The sequence below is a fragment of the Emydura macquarii genome, unplaced genomic scaffold (assembly GCF_026122565.2).
Source record: "Emydura macquarii macquarii isolate MOO-44397 ecotype Brisbane River unplaced genomic scaffold, CSIRO-AGI_Emac_v2 contig_2994, whole genome shotgun sequence".
Classification (NCBI taxonomy): Eukaryota; Metazoa; Chordata; order Testudines; family Chelidae; genus Emydura; species Emydura macquarii.
The window spans coordinates 3,193,560-3,210,535 of record NW_027133131.1 but is presented as its reverse complement, the minus strand read 5'-3'; the positions used below and the strand labels follow the sequence as shown (position 1 = coordinate 3,210,535).

Here is a 16,976-nt window from a genome sequence, read left to right as displayed (position 1 = left end):
GCCCAATGGGGCGGAGCAATAGGGGGCAGGTGAGGTGGGGGAGGGGTGCAGCCCAAGTGATGTGGTGGGGGTGGCCCCATGTGCTGGGGGTCCCCCTGCAGATCTTACTGAGGATGGGGCAGGGTAACCGCCGCAGTGCCACTGTAGTGTAGACGCTTCCTATGTCGGAAGGGTTTTCTGTTGGAGCAGCCGCCTCCCCGAGAGACCATAGCCAGGTCGGCAGAAGAATTTGTCCCTTGATCTAGCCACGTCTACACCTCCCCATAGCGCTGAGGGCCCTGAGCGATCTAATTTTTAGATGTAGACCAGCCCTGATGTTGATTCCTTAGTCCCAGTCTCTTTGTGGTGGTTCCCACTCTGAGCCGTCCGTGCCTAGGGTGGCCATCTGAAAATGCCAAGGTCAGGGCAGGCCGTAAAAGGAGAGCAGAAACTCCCAGCACCGGGGGGTGGCACTGAAGCCCGGCTTCTCAACCAGCCACAAACAGTGCTTCTGATTCCCCCACACTGGTTATTAAGAAGCCCCAAATACAAATGCACACAGCCCCCTTTACTGCATGTCAGTCTTTGGCTCCCGATCAGCCACTAGGTCCAGTAAAGAGACCAGTTACTAGAACTCTATGCTCTTTACTAAAAAGGTTCCCTCTGACCCCAAAGGGTCAGCCACAGCACCAGATCAATATGAGTTTGGATCTTATCCAAGATACTACGCTGCCAGCCAATCCTTTAGTAACTAAAAATAAAGGTTTATTATAAAAAGAAAGAAACAAACCATCAGAGAAATGTTAAAGGATTAAAGGAATCAGATACATACAACTGATTAAAAGCCCATACACATCAGGTTTCAAGAAGAATTGTGGAGTTGCAGGCTTGTAAAGTTCCTCTGGTATGCATCCAGCAATCGGATGGACCTCAATCCTTTGTTTCACAGCTTCAGTTCAGTTATAGATGAGCTGATCCAGAGGTAGGTTGGTGATTGAAGCTGAATCCCGACTGAAAGACAAAATGGATTCCCAAGGCCTCCGCCTTATATACCCTCTGACCTTGCCATGTTGCTTGTGGAATTTTACAGGAACTAAAATGAAGTCCAGAGTCACATGAGCAAGTCCTGGTGACTTATCAGGTATGTCTCTGGTTTCTCCACCTGGGCCCCTTGCCTCTGTGAAAGTTTCGATGGGCATTAAGCAGGAATTCGTCCTGCCGCCATCCCGTCTAGGGTGTGTCCCAAAGAGCACAACTTGAAATACAGGTATATTAAATATATCCATAACTTCCACTACATACATCACACATGAACTCAAGTATTATCATCTTACCTAACACATTTAAACCTTTCTAACAGTACCTGACATGGCATATCTCACATGAATTATGATGATTTTGACATACTGACGTTAAACCCTATACTAACTGCCCCCGCCCCCAATCTAACCAGCGTGACGCCCACATCGAAGGCCAATTTCATTTTAAAATAGATCAGTGTAAGATAGAATGTTTAGAAGTGTCATCAAACAAATGGGCTCGAATTTTAAGTTCATAAACGTATATCTAAGCCATCAGGCCTAGCCTTGTCACTGTGCTATGATCTCCATGTCACACAATTCTCCTGCGCCTTGCACTCCACCAGGAGAGGCCAGAGGTACAGGCTGGTATCCTTGATACTCTTACTTAAACAACATACATTGAATATACATTTTTTTTTTTTTGCTACCCCTTGTAGTCCCGGCACCCGCAATGTTGTTTAATTGCAGTGCAGACTTGGGTTTATCGCGAGAGCACCCGCTTTCCCCTTCGTCCGATCGACACACGGGTACGATGCGGTTGGGACACTCTGCTATACAGCTTTTCCATTGTTGCCACGCATGGCCTCCTCACCCCCCCCCCCCCAGATCAGACTTGTGGGGATAATCTGGTGGCAGGAAAATAAACAAACAGATTAGCATTTTGTAATAAAATTACGAACATATTTTTTAAACCATCCGCTCCACAATAGTGATAATATCAGGGACAGCCGCGCTTAGCAGCGGTACGTATGTGACCCATCCATGCCCAGGGTAGCCACCTGAGAATGCCAAGATCAGGGCAGGCTGCAAAAGGAGAGCAGATTCTCCCAGCACTGGTGGGTGACACTGAAGTCCGGCTTCCCAACCAGCCACGAACTGCTTCTGATTCCCCCCACACTGGTTATCAAGAACCCAGTCCACAAATGCCCACAGCCCCCTTTACTGCATTCCAGTTCCTGGCTCCCAAATCAGCACTAGGTCCAGTAAAGAGACCAGTTATTTAAACTCTATGCTCTTTATTACTATCTTACACAGCACGATATATCCCTTCTAACAGTACCTGACATGATATATCTCACACGCATCATCATGATTCTGCCATACTGATGTCACACAATATACATAATGCCCCCCTCCCCTTCAAGCCAGCCCACGTGACAACATACTTATTCAGTTTTTGGTAATTCACTGTTATTTTTCAGGACCCATCCGGTTTGCGCACGGGCCCTTATGGGCAGCTCACGCTGCGGCTAGGGCAGCTTTTTATATCCATGGGGCAGGACCGGGCCATTTCCAGTTTTTTTAGCTGATTCATCTGCCCCAGCAACACTGCTACATTTCACATGTTCTGCCCCTGCACTCCTCCCACTAGGGCTAGCAGAGGCCCCGGGACTTGATTGCGATTCCCCTGGACAAGAATTACTTCCGACCCCACATTCATGAGGGCCATCACCCGCTGGGGGTTCCTTCCTTTTTCCCATAAATAATTGGCAATACGTAGGGGCATTGGTTCCCCGTTGTGTAGGCTTGTACCACAAAGCCAGTGCGGGGGGGGGAGCACCCCTTCATGCCAGCGGGCTCGGGGTCTTCCATCGAGTCAACCCCGGATATGATATTTGGTTCTTGTATGCTAGGCAGGTTGTGGTGTTTAACCATTGCCACATATTTTCTTTTGCATTAAGGTTTCCCAAGTCTATTTATACCAAATTCACATTAATAGATGTTTGTGTACAGTGCTCATTCATTTTCTTCTGCTTAATATAATATACCACACAATCCTAGTAACAAGACAAACAGCATAAAACACAAAACACAAACTTTGTCACCATAATCAATTCATGGTGTTGTTCTTCAGCTGTTTTGCTGACGTCCACTTTTCCTGAAGTTCTGGAATACAAAAAGAACATATTTCTACCCCCTTTTGGTTTTTTGCTTAATAATTAAGATTACTGCTTAATTTTATAAAGCATAGAAGCACCCAAACGGTTACTTTGCTAACAAAACCAAATCATTAAACAGCAGACTTCCTCTTCGCAACACTGTTTCCTTTTAAGCATTTTTACGTTTAACTGTTTAGTTCCCTTTAACTTTTGTAGTATTTATTTTTTACCAAAACTACCTTTTTAAACTTTTTTTCTTCCTTTTAAGTCGCTTACATCTGCATTTCATTTACTATCGTTAAACTTTATTGCATTATTTTTGGCTGCCATAATTTTTAGCATTGAAACTGAATCCAAAATTCCTTCTGTTAAACATCTCAGAAGAACAGACGCGCAAGTGTGTGAGTGGGAGGGGGTAGCAACCAATTAACCTTGTAAGGTCATTCTAAGTTCCAGCCTCACACCACGCATTCTTTAACGGCTTCATGAGGGATTCACACGGGCTATGATTAGCAGATGCTCTTCTGCCCTGCTTCCAGGTCAGTCTTTTAACTATTCCCTTTCAGTATCACATTTGTATTAGTCCAAAACACTATTTAAGGTGTCACGCTGTCTGGATAAGGTGTATTCAGAAGCTCTGATTACTCCTTTCTACACCCGTCTCACGTTGGAGGTGTCATGCAGGCTGGCTTGAGTGGGGGGGAGGCATTTAGTATATTGTGTGACATCAGTATGGCAGAATCATGATGATTCATGTGAGATATATCATGTCAGGTACTGTCAGAAGGGATGTATCGTGCCGAGTAAGATAATAATACTGATGTTCATGTATTATATGTAAAATGAAAGTTCTGGATGCATTTGATATTTCTATATGTCAATTTGGGCTGGCTGGGACACACTCCAGACAGAGAGGTGGCAAGACAATAGCCTGCTTAACGGCCCATTAAGACACTCACAGAGGCAAGGGGCCCAGGAAGAAACCCCAGGCAAACCTGAAGAGTTACCAGGATTGGCCCGTGTGACTCTGGACTCCATTTTAGTTCTTGTGACTTTCCCCAGGCCGCATGGCCCAGGACAGAGGGTATATACGATCAAACCCCAGAAACCATTTTGCCTTTGTTCCTGTTGAGTTACTGACATACACCTGCCTCTGGATCAGTTCACTTGCAACTGAACCAAAGAACTAAGGCCCATCCAGGTACTGGATGTAAACCAGAGGAACTAGAAAAGCCTGCAACTCCACATTTCTTCCAGAAACCTGATGTATATGGACTTTCAATCATTTGTATGTATCTGATTGCTTTGACCCTTGAACATTTCTCTCATGGTTTGCTTCTTTATTTTTGCAATAAACCTTTAGGATTGGCTGGCAGTGTGGTATTTTAGGTAAGATCCAAACTCATACTGATCTGGTACTGTGGCTGACCCCTTGGGGTCAGTGGGAACCTTTTTAGTAAGGAGCATAGAGTTTAAATAACTGGTCTCTTTACTGGACCTAGTGCTGATTTGGGAGCCAGGAACTGGAATGCAGTAAAGGGGGCTGTGGGCAATTGTGGACTGACTTCTCGATATCCAGTGTGGGGAAATCAGAAGCAGTTCATGGCTGGTTGGGAAGCCGGGCTTCAGTGTCACCCACCAGCGCGGGGAGAATCTGCTCTCCTTTTGCAGCCTGCCCTGATCTTGGCATTCTCAGGTGGCTACCCTGGGCACGGACGGGTCACACAAGGATTTTACCTTTTTTGTTAATGAGGTGCTTAATTTCTGATGCAGTGCAGCTTGCATGGAGTTTGAATCACAGGTTTTCCACAAAAGCTAAATTGCTGTTGCAACTTTCTGTTTGTTCCAGAGGGATTTTACAAAGGAGAAATATCTTTGACAAAGGGCAGGGAGTGGGGTTTGGAATTGGGATTGTCCCCTGAGGGTAAAGAGGTCTCCACTGGGAGAGGTTGGACAACTATACCGACTGCTTCTCTTCGGTTCCTCCGGTTGTCAGGGCTGGCGGCGCCGAGGGCTGCACTGGCCCCCCTCTGGGGCTTGCAACTTCCTCTTGCGCACTTTGTATTGTGCCAGGAGGGCTTCAGTGGGGAAATCATCGACCTTTTTCTTGGGACTTTCTGCTTTTAACAGAGCCAGGAACATTTCCCTGCGGGTCACTTTGTGGGTGCCTTTCCCGCCCGGGTCCCACTCTATTTGACGTTTCCTCATGCAGCTCCTCCCCGGACGACAGCCCTTACCCAACACTCTCTCGCCGGTCTCTGACCATTCCTTCTCCTTCGGGTGTTAACCATTCGCACTGCTAGATTTGCGCATTCATCCTTCCGTTCTGCGGCCCATACGGTCGTCGATTCCACTTCCTCACGGGCTACCATCTGTGTGTCCCGAGCCGTGGCCAGATCCTGCTGTAACTACACCCAATCCACCTGTTCTGCCCGCCCCTCATCGTCTAGGGTTCAGAGCACCGCCAGGAAGAGCCATCCCACCTCTCCTGCAGCTTTCTGCTCCGTCCGCTCTCTGTTCTCCAGCCCAAGCTCAGACAAAGCCTTCAACAACCCTTGGGGCGTAACCTTCTCCTGCAACTCGGCCCACACTGCCGGTGCAACTAACCGGTCCATCAGTGTCGAGTGTGGGAGACCACAACCCAGTGTCGCTCCACCCTGGGATGCAGCAACTATCGGTTCCCCTGTCCTTCTTCCCAAAAAGGGGCATTGTCACGTCCGCACTTCTCACCGCACCGAGATCCTGTTCGTGAAGCCAATTGTGTTCCGCCAAGACGGAGGGTTCGTATTTTTAGATCTCGGTGATGAGAAAAGAGCAGCCGGACGAGGAAGTGTCCGCACAAGCAGTTTATTCAAGCAGCACTTTAAGCTATGAGAGTTACAAGTCTTAAACTACTGCAAGCTGTTAACAGCTGGGAAGAAAGCGCTTACCAGCACGAGGGTGAGGAGGCCCATTCTTCACCCTATGAAGCAAGTTTCAACCAGGGAACTGACCTGCCTGAGGCATCCGGTAGCGCCTCGACAGATCCACAGAGAGCCTCAACAGGGCGGTGCCGTCCTCAAGTTACAATAATCTTGCGCACCCTACAATCAGCAATAAAGGAACTGGAAAAAGTAGAAACCAAAGAAGCAGATGGGCCATTGGCCCAGTAACCTTTATACTCTTCTGATGTAGCTGAGACATAGAACTCCCTGGCTTGAAACGTCTTTGCAAAAAATTGTGACTAAGAGGGGAAAGAGAGGCAAGAGCTATTCAAACAAGCTAAAAGTATCAAGACATTTTCAGGTATTCAGCAAGTCAACTACAGAAGAACTTGTCTCTGAAGGAAGGGAACAGAAAGATACAGGGGACATACCTGATGGGTGTCCTTGGAGTATGAAATAAGCAGCATCTAAGAGAGGTTCTTCAACCATCCTCAGAACGCAAACCATCAGCAACGGCAGCGGACAGCGAATTCAGTGAAGGACACACAGACGGTAGGACGACGTCCTGTTTCCCTGGAGTGAAGAAATGAGACAGAACCGTGGGATTAGACACAACTGTGAAGTTGTCTGGAATCTCCACTGCTGATTATACATATTGCAACCAATGAGATGTGGATTATAGAAACCTCAGGCATCTTGGAAGGAAGCAGAAGAAGAGAAAAGGCCAACTGATCTTCCCAGATATCCTACCAGTCCATTGACCAAGAGAAGGCAGAAAATACTGGCGATGAACTGTTGGCTGCACGACTGGTGTGAGGCGGATGGTTTTGGTTTTATTTAACATTGGGCCACATCTCAATGGGAGAGAGCTCTACAAACAGGATTGCACAGGTAGGGGACTAACCTGCGTGAGTGGAAACTAGTTGGAGCAGCTTGGAGGGCATTAAGCCACCAACACAAGCCAGGGGGGAGCCAAGGCGGCATGTGAAGTACAAAACTCAAACTCACCATGTCAGGAACAAATTCAACTGATGTTGTAAAGAAGGCAGCGAAAAGAAAATTTCTGGTTGCTTATTAACCAACACTAGAAGGCTAGGTAACAAGAGGAGGCAGAAATTCTTATTGATGAGAAAAACAATATATATTTATATAATTGGCATTGCTGAAACCTGATTCACAGGCTTGGTTATAATCTGTGTAGGAAGAATGAAGTGGCCAAAAGCGGCGATGGGGGATCCTCCCCTTTACAAACAGGTGCTTAAATCTGTTGACAGATGTAGCACTGTTATGGGGGAGTGTTATACTTGTGAAAGAAACGCCTGACAGAATCTTATTCAGGAGGACAAGGCAATACGCCGTGTTTATTGTACATGTCGGAACATCAAAAAGCCGTCACATTCGCACACGCGTTCATAAAGTTCTGCACATTGGTGTGATGTAATGACCAGGTCTTTTATGTGTTGCTCGAGCCAGCCTGGTGGCCAACTAAGCTGGGCACAAGGAAGGAGACAGGCCTCTGTCAGACGTGAATTTGATGCTCCAAGATGACAATTGCAGAATGAGACCCAAATTTTCCATGTTTTTACCCATCTTTGATACTTGCTGGCTCTCAAGTCAGTCTATGGGCCTGGTTGTGTCATGCTGCCTCTGGGTTCAGTATTGTTGTTAATCACCAGCCAATTGAAAGCAGGACGATTCTCTTCTTTCTGTACTTTGTTCCCAGGGTGGATCCTTCTGTACTTTAGGGTCGTTTATTTGCTCGTTAGGGGCATTGATAGGTATTCTGCGTTCTTCAAGGTTAGGATGGCAGGCGGCGTCTTTCTTCCCCTTTCTGTTGTTAGAGCAGTTTAGGTTGGTGTCTTTTTATGCCCTGCACATACATTCCTCACTCACACAAGGGGAATTTATCAAGATATTTTTAGGTTCAATAGTACAAGTTTCAGGAAAGAGCTCACTTCAAGAAACTAATACGATGGAGTCCACTTATGCCACACTAAAAACAGTACTAATCCATTATCATAACAGTAAAGGAAAAATGTCTCTCTACCTCTATCTTACTTATACAATAAAACAAGGAGTCTACATCTGATTGGTTTGCATGGGTCCTGGGGAGGGCTCACAGGAGTTCAATTTGGGAGACATACGCTGGAGGTCTCATGCAGCCCATAATAGAACATCATCCCAGTTATTAAAAATTATGGATGAAAATTTTCTAACGTGGAAGATGTTGTACCCAACTCAAGGTAACTCTATTTTGATCCTCATCATGAGAGAGAAAGATGAATTAATCACTGGATTGGATGTTTCTGGTTGCCTAGGAACCAGTGACCATCACCCGATCACGTTCAACATGGACTAACATACGTGGTGTGACTACTGTATAATTTCTGTGAAAAGAGTCCAGCTGGATTTGCAGCAGTTTGGCTTTTTCACATGCATGTTGTAGGTTTACTACCAAAGAAGTTGCACATTAAAAACTGGGGGTCACATATTTGTCAGACCAGAAACCCAAGGATTTCTTTGTCCAGGAATCTCAGCCTTCCTGGCAGCAACTACTTCCTACAAAGCCCCACCCTGGCGGTGCTCCCGGGGGTGGATCCACGCTGCCGAGACAAGGAGCAAAGCGTAGATGACATGCAAGCGATGTAAGGACTGCCGCGGCAGTACAACGACATAAGTTAGGCCAACTTAATTTTGTAGCGTAGCCATGGCCTGCGGAGGAGAGCTCGGAAGGCTGTGTATGAGTGCCACCTGTTGGCATCTCCCGTTCGATGACATTAATTGTAATGGATTATACCAGCATAGGTCAGCCTGGGGCTATGCAGCCCCAAATAAAAATGACAAGTACCTGGTGTCATGGAGCCGCAGGATCGGCGCGACGCCCTCTTTTTTGAAAAGTCTCTCCCTTTACTGTGCTGGGCCCCCGAGGGGGTCTCACTCTTCAGGTCGGCCACGCAGCATCACCACCTCCTACGCAGAGCTGCTGGGCTCCAGCCGTCCTCATTCACGCCACGAGCTGCGCCAGTGCTCAGGGAGTCCAGTCTTGGTAGAGACCTGTCCGCTCCTCAGGGGCCATTGTTTCTTTCTGGCCTCCTTAGTCAGTTCCCAGGGGAGAGGGCCCCAGCACCTTCCGGAAGCCAACTCTTATTCCCCTCCACCCCACGTGCCCCTCTCAGTCCTTTTTTCTCAGGATAGGATCTCTGCTCAGCTTCCCGGCTGGGAGTATCGACCCACGAGTCACTGGAGATGGCATTGTGTCTCTGGACCCCTCGTTGAGCTGGGTTGGTTTCACCTCTATTCATTCCACCCAGACAGGGAGGTGATCCACACACCTATGTCTGTCCCGAGAGCAAACTGCATCCTCCCCCCCCCCCATGCCCCGCCACTGGGTAGCAATGCAAAGTATGGGGGAAACTGAGGCACACATAGGCTTCATAAAAATATTACAGAAAATTCCCACTTGGTTACACCTGCCCTGGTGAGATCACAATATAATCCTGCATATAAAACACTGCGTCATGACAAACAGATGCCCAGCTCACCCTCTCCTCCAGGACAAGACTCTGAGTCCCACAGACATCTCCTACACAGTACCCCATCGTGGGGGGAGGGGTTTCCCCCCCACACACTGTGGAAAAGACTACAGGATCCACCCTCTACTGACCATGTGTGAGCCAGGAATGGCCACATTTACATCAGCTGGGGATCTGGCCCCATCTCTGATCCCACACCGGTATAGATACATGGTCTAGTCAATTGCGTGCCCATGCCTTGGTCCGCTTGTACTAAGACAGAACAGAAGTGTTTTGCTTTCCGACAGGTTTCCTGGCTGCTTGCACCAGATGCTCATGGCAGCAAATGCAAGGTGTTATGGGAGACGGAGCAGAACTGAACAGGATTGTGGGAAAGGCCCGCTGAGTCCTGTTCCTCTATTTGTGCTCAATGTTATTGGTGCTTAATGCATGCTAACATATCTATGGCGTGGCTAATACATATTGTTCATCTGATATATATTTATAGGCTTGCCCGCATGTATTAGTCAGCACTGGACATCCTGGCAGTTCAGCTCCAATGGCTATAGCGGTTTCCACCTCCCTGCTCTATTATTAAAGTGGCACCAGTCTCCCCTCATTCTCTTCCTCTCCCTGAGCAGGTCTCTAGCTGAGGGATCAATTTAAAAATCTTGTTTCGTTTCATCCGTCGACCGCGTTCAATGCATCCTAGAGTCTCAGCCAGCAAAGACCAGAGGCAGCTCCTACCCCAAAGGGTTTGCACCCTAAATACTCTGGAGTACAGCACTCCAGCGGGACAGCTTGCCGCACAAATTCCCCTGCATCGCAACTGCAGGCATCAGGGGCTCCACGGCTGTCAGCCTAACACCGATATTACAGAGGCCTCTGTGATCTTGGGGTTTTATCCCTTCCAATGCCTCTGGAGAGATACAGGGGCAGGTAGTCGGTCACCCTACAACTGACACACGAGCACAGGTGTGACAATAACTGTGCTTCGTGAACAGCTAGAACCCTTCACACACGCACCCACCTCCATAGTGGAAAGTGTCCCCCGGTCGCCAGAGCAAAACCCCTCATTTCCGGAGGACACCCTTGGGTAGCCAACCCCTTTGCAGAGCAGATAAGGACCCGGAGCGCTGCGCTTTTTCCTGAAAGAAGCCCCCCTCGCAGAGCCAATTGCACACAACTCCGTTTGGCTGGACCTGGGACAGGGCTGAAGGACCAAGAGGACCAGGAAGGGGCAGTTCCTGAAATGATCCAGCCAGCGCAGGTGGAGGCTGGGGTGGGAGCCTTTACCTTCAGAGCCTCCTGGCTCATGGGGGTCAGAGACAGCTGCTTGCTGCTGGTTTGAATCCTTGTTCGCATCTGAATTCAGCTGAAGGGCCGCAGGATAATGGGTGTCTTTGTACCCAGCCGATGCCAGGCTCCGGCCCAGCACAATGTTGGGGGCTGTTTTCTGGGCATCTCGCATGGGCCGCTTGCGTCTGGGCCTTTGACTCGGGCCCGGAGCCCCGTTCGCTCCAGCTCCGGCGCCTGATCGAGAGCGGCTTGGCTTGCTGCCCTGCTTAGGCAGATTGCATTAGGATTAGACGCCAGGTCTCACGATCCGGCTAGTTACGGGGAAATACCGACTCCCCACTGCTGCCGGGGACCCTGGAGCCCGCTCCTGGCCTGGGCAGAAGGGAATCGAATTGAGGGCAGGGGAGCTGTCAGTCGTACTCCTGGAAATTAGCCAGATGCATTCCCAGCCTCAGTATTCTCGCTCTGCCACTGCTGGCTCTGTTGCTACCTCTGCCACTGGGCAACATCCAGTCACTGCCCTGTCCCGTGCCTCAGTTTCCCTGTGAGTGAGTGGCCTTCTCCCCAGGTGCCCCCTCATGGCCTTGTTCTCCCCATGCCCCAGGTGTCCTGGTCCGTCCTCTCCTGTCCCTCTGTCAGGATGGTCACCCCAGCCCGCTCTTCTGGGTTGCAACCCTGCTCTTCCCAGCAGGAACTCCCGCAGCCTCCCGGCTGGAAGCACCCTTGCCAGCGGAGCATCCCTCGCTCCCCCTGGCCCTCTCACCATTCCCGGGGTCCAGCTCTCCAGCCAGGAGACATCAGCAGGTAGCTCCTCCGCTGCTCCCCCTTTCTGCAGCTCTCTCTAGCCCTTAGCTCCCAGCTCAGTGTCTCCGACCGCTCTCCTGTCCTGCTCTTCCCCTGTCTGATGCCTGACTGATCTGTTATAGCCCCCAGGTGCTGCCCCGCCCTCTTAATTGGCCCAGGTGGGGGCGCCAGGACCAGAACAGGAGGGCTGAGCCCAGTTTCCCTTGATGGGCCAGCTACCCAGTTACATTCCCCATCGGCTGATACGCCCTTCTCAGTACCGTGCTTGGAGATGGAGGGATGAAAAGCGCTCTCTGAAAACCAGGGAGGGTTTGTGTTTATTGCGGATTGTCTTCATTATCCAGGAAAGAGCTGGAGTGTGGGAACCTCCAGGTGACCCGTTAAAGCCGTCGGGGTTCCCCAGACCTTGGAGAGCCCCTCCTGAAATATTCTCCTTCCCCAAGGCAGGGGAGTGGGCGGTAGGTAGGGTATTGGGGAACTGGGGTCCGCTCCTGACTGCCCCGTGACTCCAGACAACTGCGGGTCTCTGGTTCTCCTCTCACCGGCTGTCTATGTAGACAAAGCTGTTCAGGACTGGGCTGACTCTCTCTATGGGCCTGTGCTGCATGGGGGGGTTCTGGTGTCAGCTGAGGAATCTAGGTGGTCCTTGGGGTCCACTGACAAACGTTCCAACACCTTTATAAGCTGCGTTTCTCACCAAGCTTTTGCCTGTCCCTTCATTACTCAGAACCACAGGCACATCACTTCTGCCTAGACCAGTGGTTCCCAAGCTGTGGCCCGGGGGCCAAAAGTGGCCCGTGGGGGGGCTTTCGAAGTGGCCCGCCGCTCCCCTGCCGCTGGCTGCAGAAGGGAGCCGCCGCTTAAGGACCCAGGCGGAGAGCGTGGCTTCAGGGTTACAAGACAAATGCAGGCTTCTTGCTGCAGCCAAGGGGTGGGAGATCAGCGCTGCCCTGCCCCTGGCTGCAGCAGGTGTTAGAAATAACCAAACAGGCGGTGCCGGGGGCAGAGTGGGGAGACGGAACCCTTCATCGCCTGCTTGTTCCACCGCGAGTGAGCAAGGAGGGGGTTACTTAACAATTCTTTTATCCATACCCGTCTGTAAATGTGTCCATTCCCAGCAACGCCCCAGAGACCTTATCTGGTTACACTGACACCTATCAAATGAATATTCACAACGACCCGATGAACACAATGCTGCCCGCCCCTGTATGTTGTTTGCAGGATTACCATACAGCGGGCAGGCCCATCGCTTTAAACACCTCTTCGTTTCACACTAACGTTCTTTGCAGTAAAGGCATGCCCGGCGGGGAAGGGAGACAATGCTTTCCTCCCACCAAAAGCCTTGTGTGGGCGTGGCGAGAGTTATTATGTCCGTCTTATCCCCTGTGCAGATGGCCAGGAAGGGAGGAAAAGAAGAGCGAGAACAGACTCTACCTAGAATTCACACCAATGAACAGAAACAAGGTTTGCCCATGCCACGACCCGGTTCCCTGTAACTTAGGCCGGACAATTTGTCCAGTTTTTAACTGTTTACACTCCTACAGCAGGGAGCACGGCAAAGCGCTCTGCCTGGGTCCTAGGTGCTGGGGTCCCTGCTGGAGTCAGAGGGAGGGAAGCACTGATCTCCCATCCCCCCTGCTGCATCAGGGAGCCACTGCCTAGGGACCCAGGTGGAGCGCACGGGGCTGCAGGACTTGTAGCCTCTTCACTGAACTCCTTCCGTCCGGCTACAGTGAGGGCGGGCGGGGCTGCTGGCAGAGAGGGTTGTAAAAATGATATCCGTGGCCCTCGAGCCGAACGGTGGGGAACCGCTATAGCCCCAAGCCGATGGGTGAGCCAGGGAAAGACTTTTGTTTTTCTGTGCCTCATTTCGTTTTCTTTCTCCCAGTGTTTTCCCAAAGCCAAATATAACTGAACAAACACTGCCTTTCGCCTGGCACCGGGAGAGGCAGCCGCTCGCTCCTCCCTGTTCGTGAGTGATGGGCGGGTCACTGACTTTCAGCCCCGAGCCCGTCTCCCATTCGGATTACGTCTGAGGGCCAGGCCCTGGGATTCCTGCTGCAACGAGGGACATGGACCAGCTGCCCCGAAACCCCAGAGACGAAGAGAAGTTTGGTAGGTTTTTTTTTAAACCACTCCTTGCTCATGGTTCCAGTCAAGGTCTCGCCCATCTGCTCAGGACCTAACCGATCACCAGATTTGCGATTGGGAAGGAATTTTCCCCTCCGTCAGATTGGTAGAGACCTGCAGGTCTGGGAGTCGCCTTCCTCTGCAGTACGGGGCAGGACCCAAGCCTAATTTTTTGGGGCCCAGTACAGACTTGTAACACGGGCCCCCTCCCACACACATACCACAATCCCTCATCCCAGACGTACCATCTCATGAGCCATGAACATTTTTTTCCGTGTGGTAATGAGGGTTGAATCCTGGGCCGGGCCCCCTAGGGCCTCTGGGCTCCGATAAAGTGTACCCTTCCCCTCCCCCCCCCCCACGTGGGGGCCCTGGTACGGAGTACAGGTCGCTTGCTGGTTTGACCTAGAGAAAATGGTGGATTCTCGGTAACTTGACGTCCTTCCAGCAAGGTTTGAGGACTTCAGTAACTTCGCCAGACGTCCTGGGCCTATTGCAGGAGTGGGTGGGGGCGGGCCTGGGGCCTGCGACGCGCAAGAGACGAGGCTGGGTGATCAGGGCGGCCCCTCTGGGCGTTAGAGTCGTTCAGTCCGTGCCCGGTCAAAACTCAGGGGCCCCTGGCTGTGGGACTCAGGACACCCCGCCTTCTTCCCCGGCTCTGCCACCGACCCGCTGTGCGACCCCTTCTCCCTCTATTGCCCCTGCCGCCTCGTGCCCACGTGGGGTGCAAGTTCTCGGGGGCAGGGACGGGCTCTTGTTCTGCCCACGCAGCGCCGGGCGCGAGGCGGCCGGATCTAGAGCGGGTGTATTAGGGTAAGAATGGAGAAGCCCGGCTGCCCCTCAGTCTCAGGTGTCGCCTGGACCATTTGCTACCCACGTGGCCCCCCGTTGTGGAACAGCGACCCCCCCCCCCATTCGGTTCCCACGGGGGACCCGCCACGGCCGGGGGGCGGCTTCCAGTCACCCCTCCCAGCCCAAGTTCCGTCCCTTTCCATCCTATTTATGGCAGGAACCATGCGGGGGGCGGGGGGAGGAAGGCGGGGCGATGCTGAACCCCCCTCCTCCATCCGTGCCCCCCCATTTACAGCCCGAGGCAAGGCACTACCAGCTTTCTAACCCCCCTCCCCAGTCCTTTGTCTTGGGATTTCTTCCTCTGAGCTGGGCGCAGCTGGGGCGTGGGAGATTGCGATCGGCTGGGGAGGCGGGGGGCGTCTGTGAGCCTGTGCGTAACAAAGGCGACCCCCCCCCCCGCCAAGCGCTGCAGCTGCCATTCCCTCCTCGGACCAGAGGGGGCGCCGTAACCCTGTCCGCCCCTCCAGCAGCGCGACAGCCGGAGCGGGGTGCGGGGCTCCGGGGAGGGGGTGGGGGCGGCGGGGGGGGGGACCCCCGAAGATGTGACCATGGGAGGCGAGGCGGGGAGATGCTCTCGGCAGCCAGGTAAGGCTGGGGGGGGGGGGGGGGGGAGCTGGCCAGCACTTCAGCACCGCCACTCCGACAGCACGGGGGGGGGCGCTTTGCTGCGGGGGGGGGGGGGCGATAGGGCGTCGCGATCCGCCCCCCCCCCATCTTCCCCCTGTCGCGGTGCCGATGGTGGGGGGCCGGGCCAACACCGCGCAGAGCGGGGGAGATTTATGGTGCTGCGGTTTGCGCGCCCCCCCCCCCTTGCGCGGGTCCGGCCGTGGGCGCAGCGCAGGGGGTCACGGGGTAAGGGTGCGGGGGGGGGGGATCTGGACCGGAATCAGCTCAGGGCACCCCGGCCCGGCTGTGTCCCGAGCAGGTTCTGCATGACCCGCGGGGGCGCGGGGGGTCGGGGGGGGAAGCGCTGCGCTGCCTTGATTTGCGCCTTGCTGCAGCCATGTTCTGCGCTGCGCTCCGGCCCCTCCGCAGGGGAGCCGGGGGGGGAGGGGGGCTGCTGTTATAGCGGGTGCATCGGCGGCGGGGGGGGGCCCGGCAGCTGGGCTGGGGCACATCTGTGCCAAAATCCCGTCCCCCCCCCCCCCCCCCCTGCAGCCGTCCTGGGAATTGCACCGCTTGCAGATCCCCGGACAGGTGCGTTTGTTGCGAGCACTGCGGGGTGGGGCGGGGGGGGCCATCACCGGGGCGTCCGGGCGGCCTGCGCGGAGCAGGGATTAAAGGGCCGGTTTCCCTTCTCACCCTCCCCATTCACCCCGTCTCTCTGCCCACCTAGCACCCATCCCTCCGGATCTGTCTGTCTCCACAGCCCCGCTCGCGCTGGATGTATTTTACCCCCCCACACACTTCTCCCCGAGCCCCTCACCATGTGGTCTGGGCGCCGTCCGTCCAGTGCCGCCCCTCAGCTTGGCCCTGGGTCACCCAGTCCGGGGGGGGGGGGGGGGGGGGTTGGACGCCTTGCCTGGGGATGGGAGGGGCACTCCCTTGCCGACCGCCTTCCCCGCCCCCCAGGGCCGCTTCAGTGTCTCCCCTCCCCCCAGCTCTGTCCCTCTTGCCCTCCCGGTGCTGCTGACTCTGGGGGGGAGCAGCTGCCCCGTCCCACCTCCCCTGCACAGCGACTGAGAGGCTGCCGGCTGCCCGGGGTGGGTGCGGAAGTGAACTGGCTGCTCGGGCAGGCCCGGGGGGGAAGCGTCATTAGGAGAGGGCCAGGGGCCCAGCGTCTCCCTCCAGCCCCGGCCCCCCCCCCAGGTTTGCCCCCAGGCCTGTCCCGGCTGGACCCAGCCCCCACAGAGGGAGTCGCGGAGCAGGACTCCATCTGCAGGGGGTCACACGCCGGGTAGGGGAAGCCCGGGTGTCACCGGGCACCACCGAGGGGCGCTCGGGCTGGCTAAGGGCCCCTCGCGGTGGTGCGGTGACGAAGGCTCCCTGGGACAGCGGGCACCGGGCCAGGCCCCAGCAGAGTCGACAGCAAACAAAGAAACACTGAAGGATTGTTCTCGGGCTGCCCACGGGGCCTGCGGGGGTTGGAGACGCCTGGGATAGGAAAGGGAGACGGGCACCACGCGGAGGGCTCGTGCTGCAAGACCGGGCCGGGCACTCCAGTGGCTTGTGCTCCTGCTGCTTTCCCAGCCCCCCTTTTTCCTCCCGGGCCTCTGCCCCACAGCCACACCCGCTGCCCTCCTGGTACCTGGAGAAGGGGGGTGCGGAGCAGAGCCGTGAGGGCTGCTCTGGTAG

The 16,976-nt window shown here is 53.5% G+C and overlaps 1 protein-coding gene and 1 long non-coding RNA gene across 4 annotated transcripts in view; one reads left to right on the top strand and one right to left on the bottom strand.

Annotated features, from left to right (window-relative positions):
• Positions 1 to 793: 793 nt before the first annotated feature.
• LOC137141017 (uncharacterized) lies at positions 794 to 16,465 on the bottom strand. Its single transcript, XR_010916523.1, has 4 exons — positions 16,108 to 16,465; positions 6,516 to 6,657; positions 5,398 to 6,243; positions 794 to 3,167 (listed from the first exon to the last, which is right to left on the bottom strand). It is a non-coding gene; the product is annotated as an uncharacterized lncRNA (long non-coding RNA).
• The window catches only part of B4GALNT1 (beta-1,4-N-acetyl-galactosaminyltransferase 1), a 29,557-nt gene continuing 16,142 nt past the window's right edge, over positions 3,562 to 16,976 (top strand). For 2 of the 3 annotated variants that reach the window (XM_067529801.1, XM_067529799.1), the window contains exon 1: positions 15,161 to 15,266. The gene's annotated coding sequence lies outside the window, so the exon portion shown is untranslated. Of the gene's footprint in view, positions 3,700 to 13,090; positions 13,164 to 13,587; positions 13,815 to 15,160; positions 15,267 to 16,976 lie in introns of those variants that run through there. The other variant, XM_067529800.1, reaches the window with a different exon arrangement.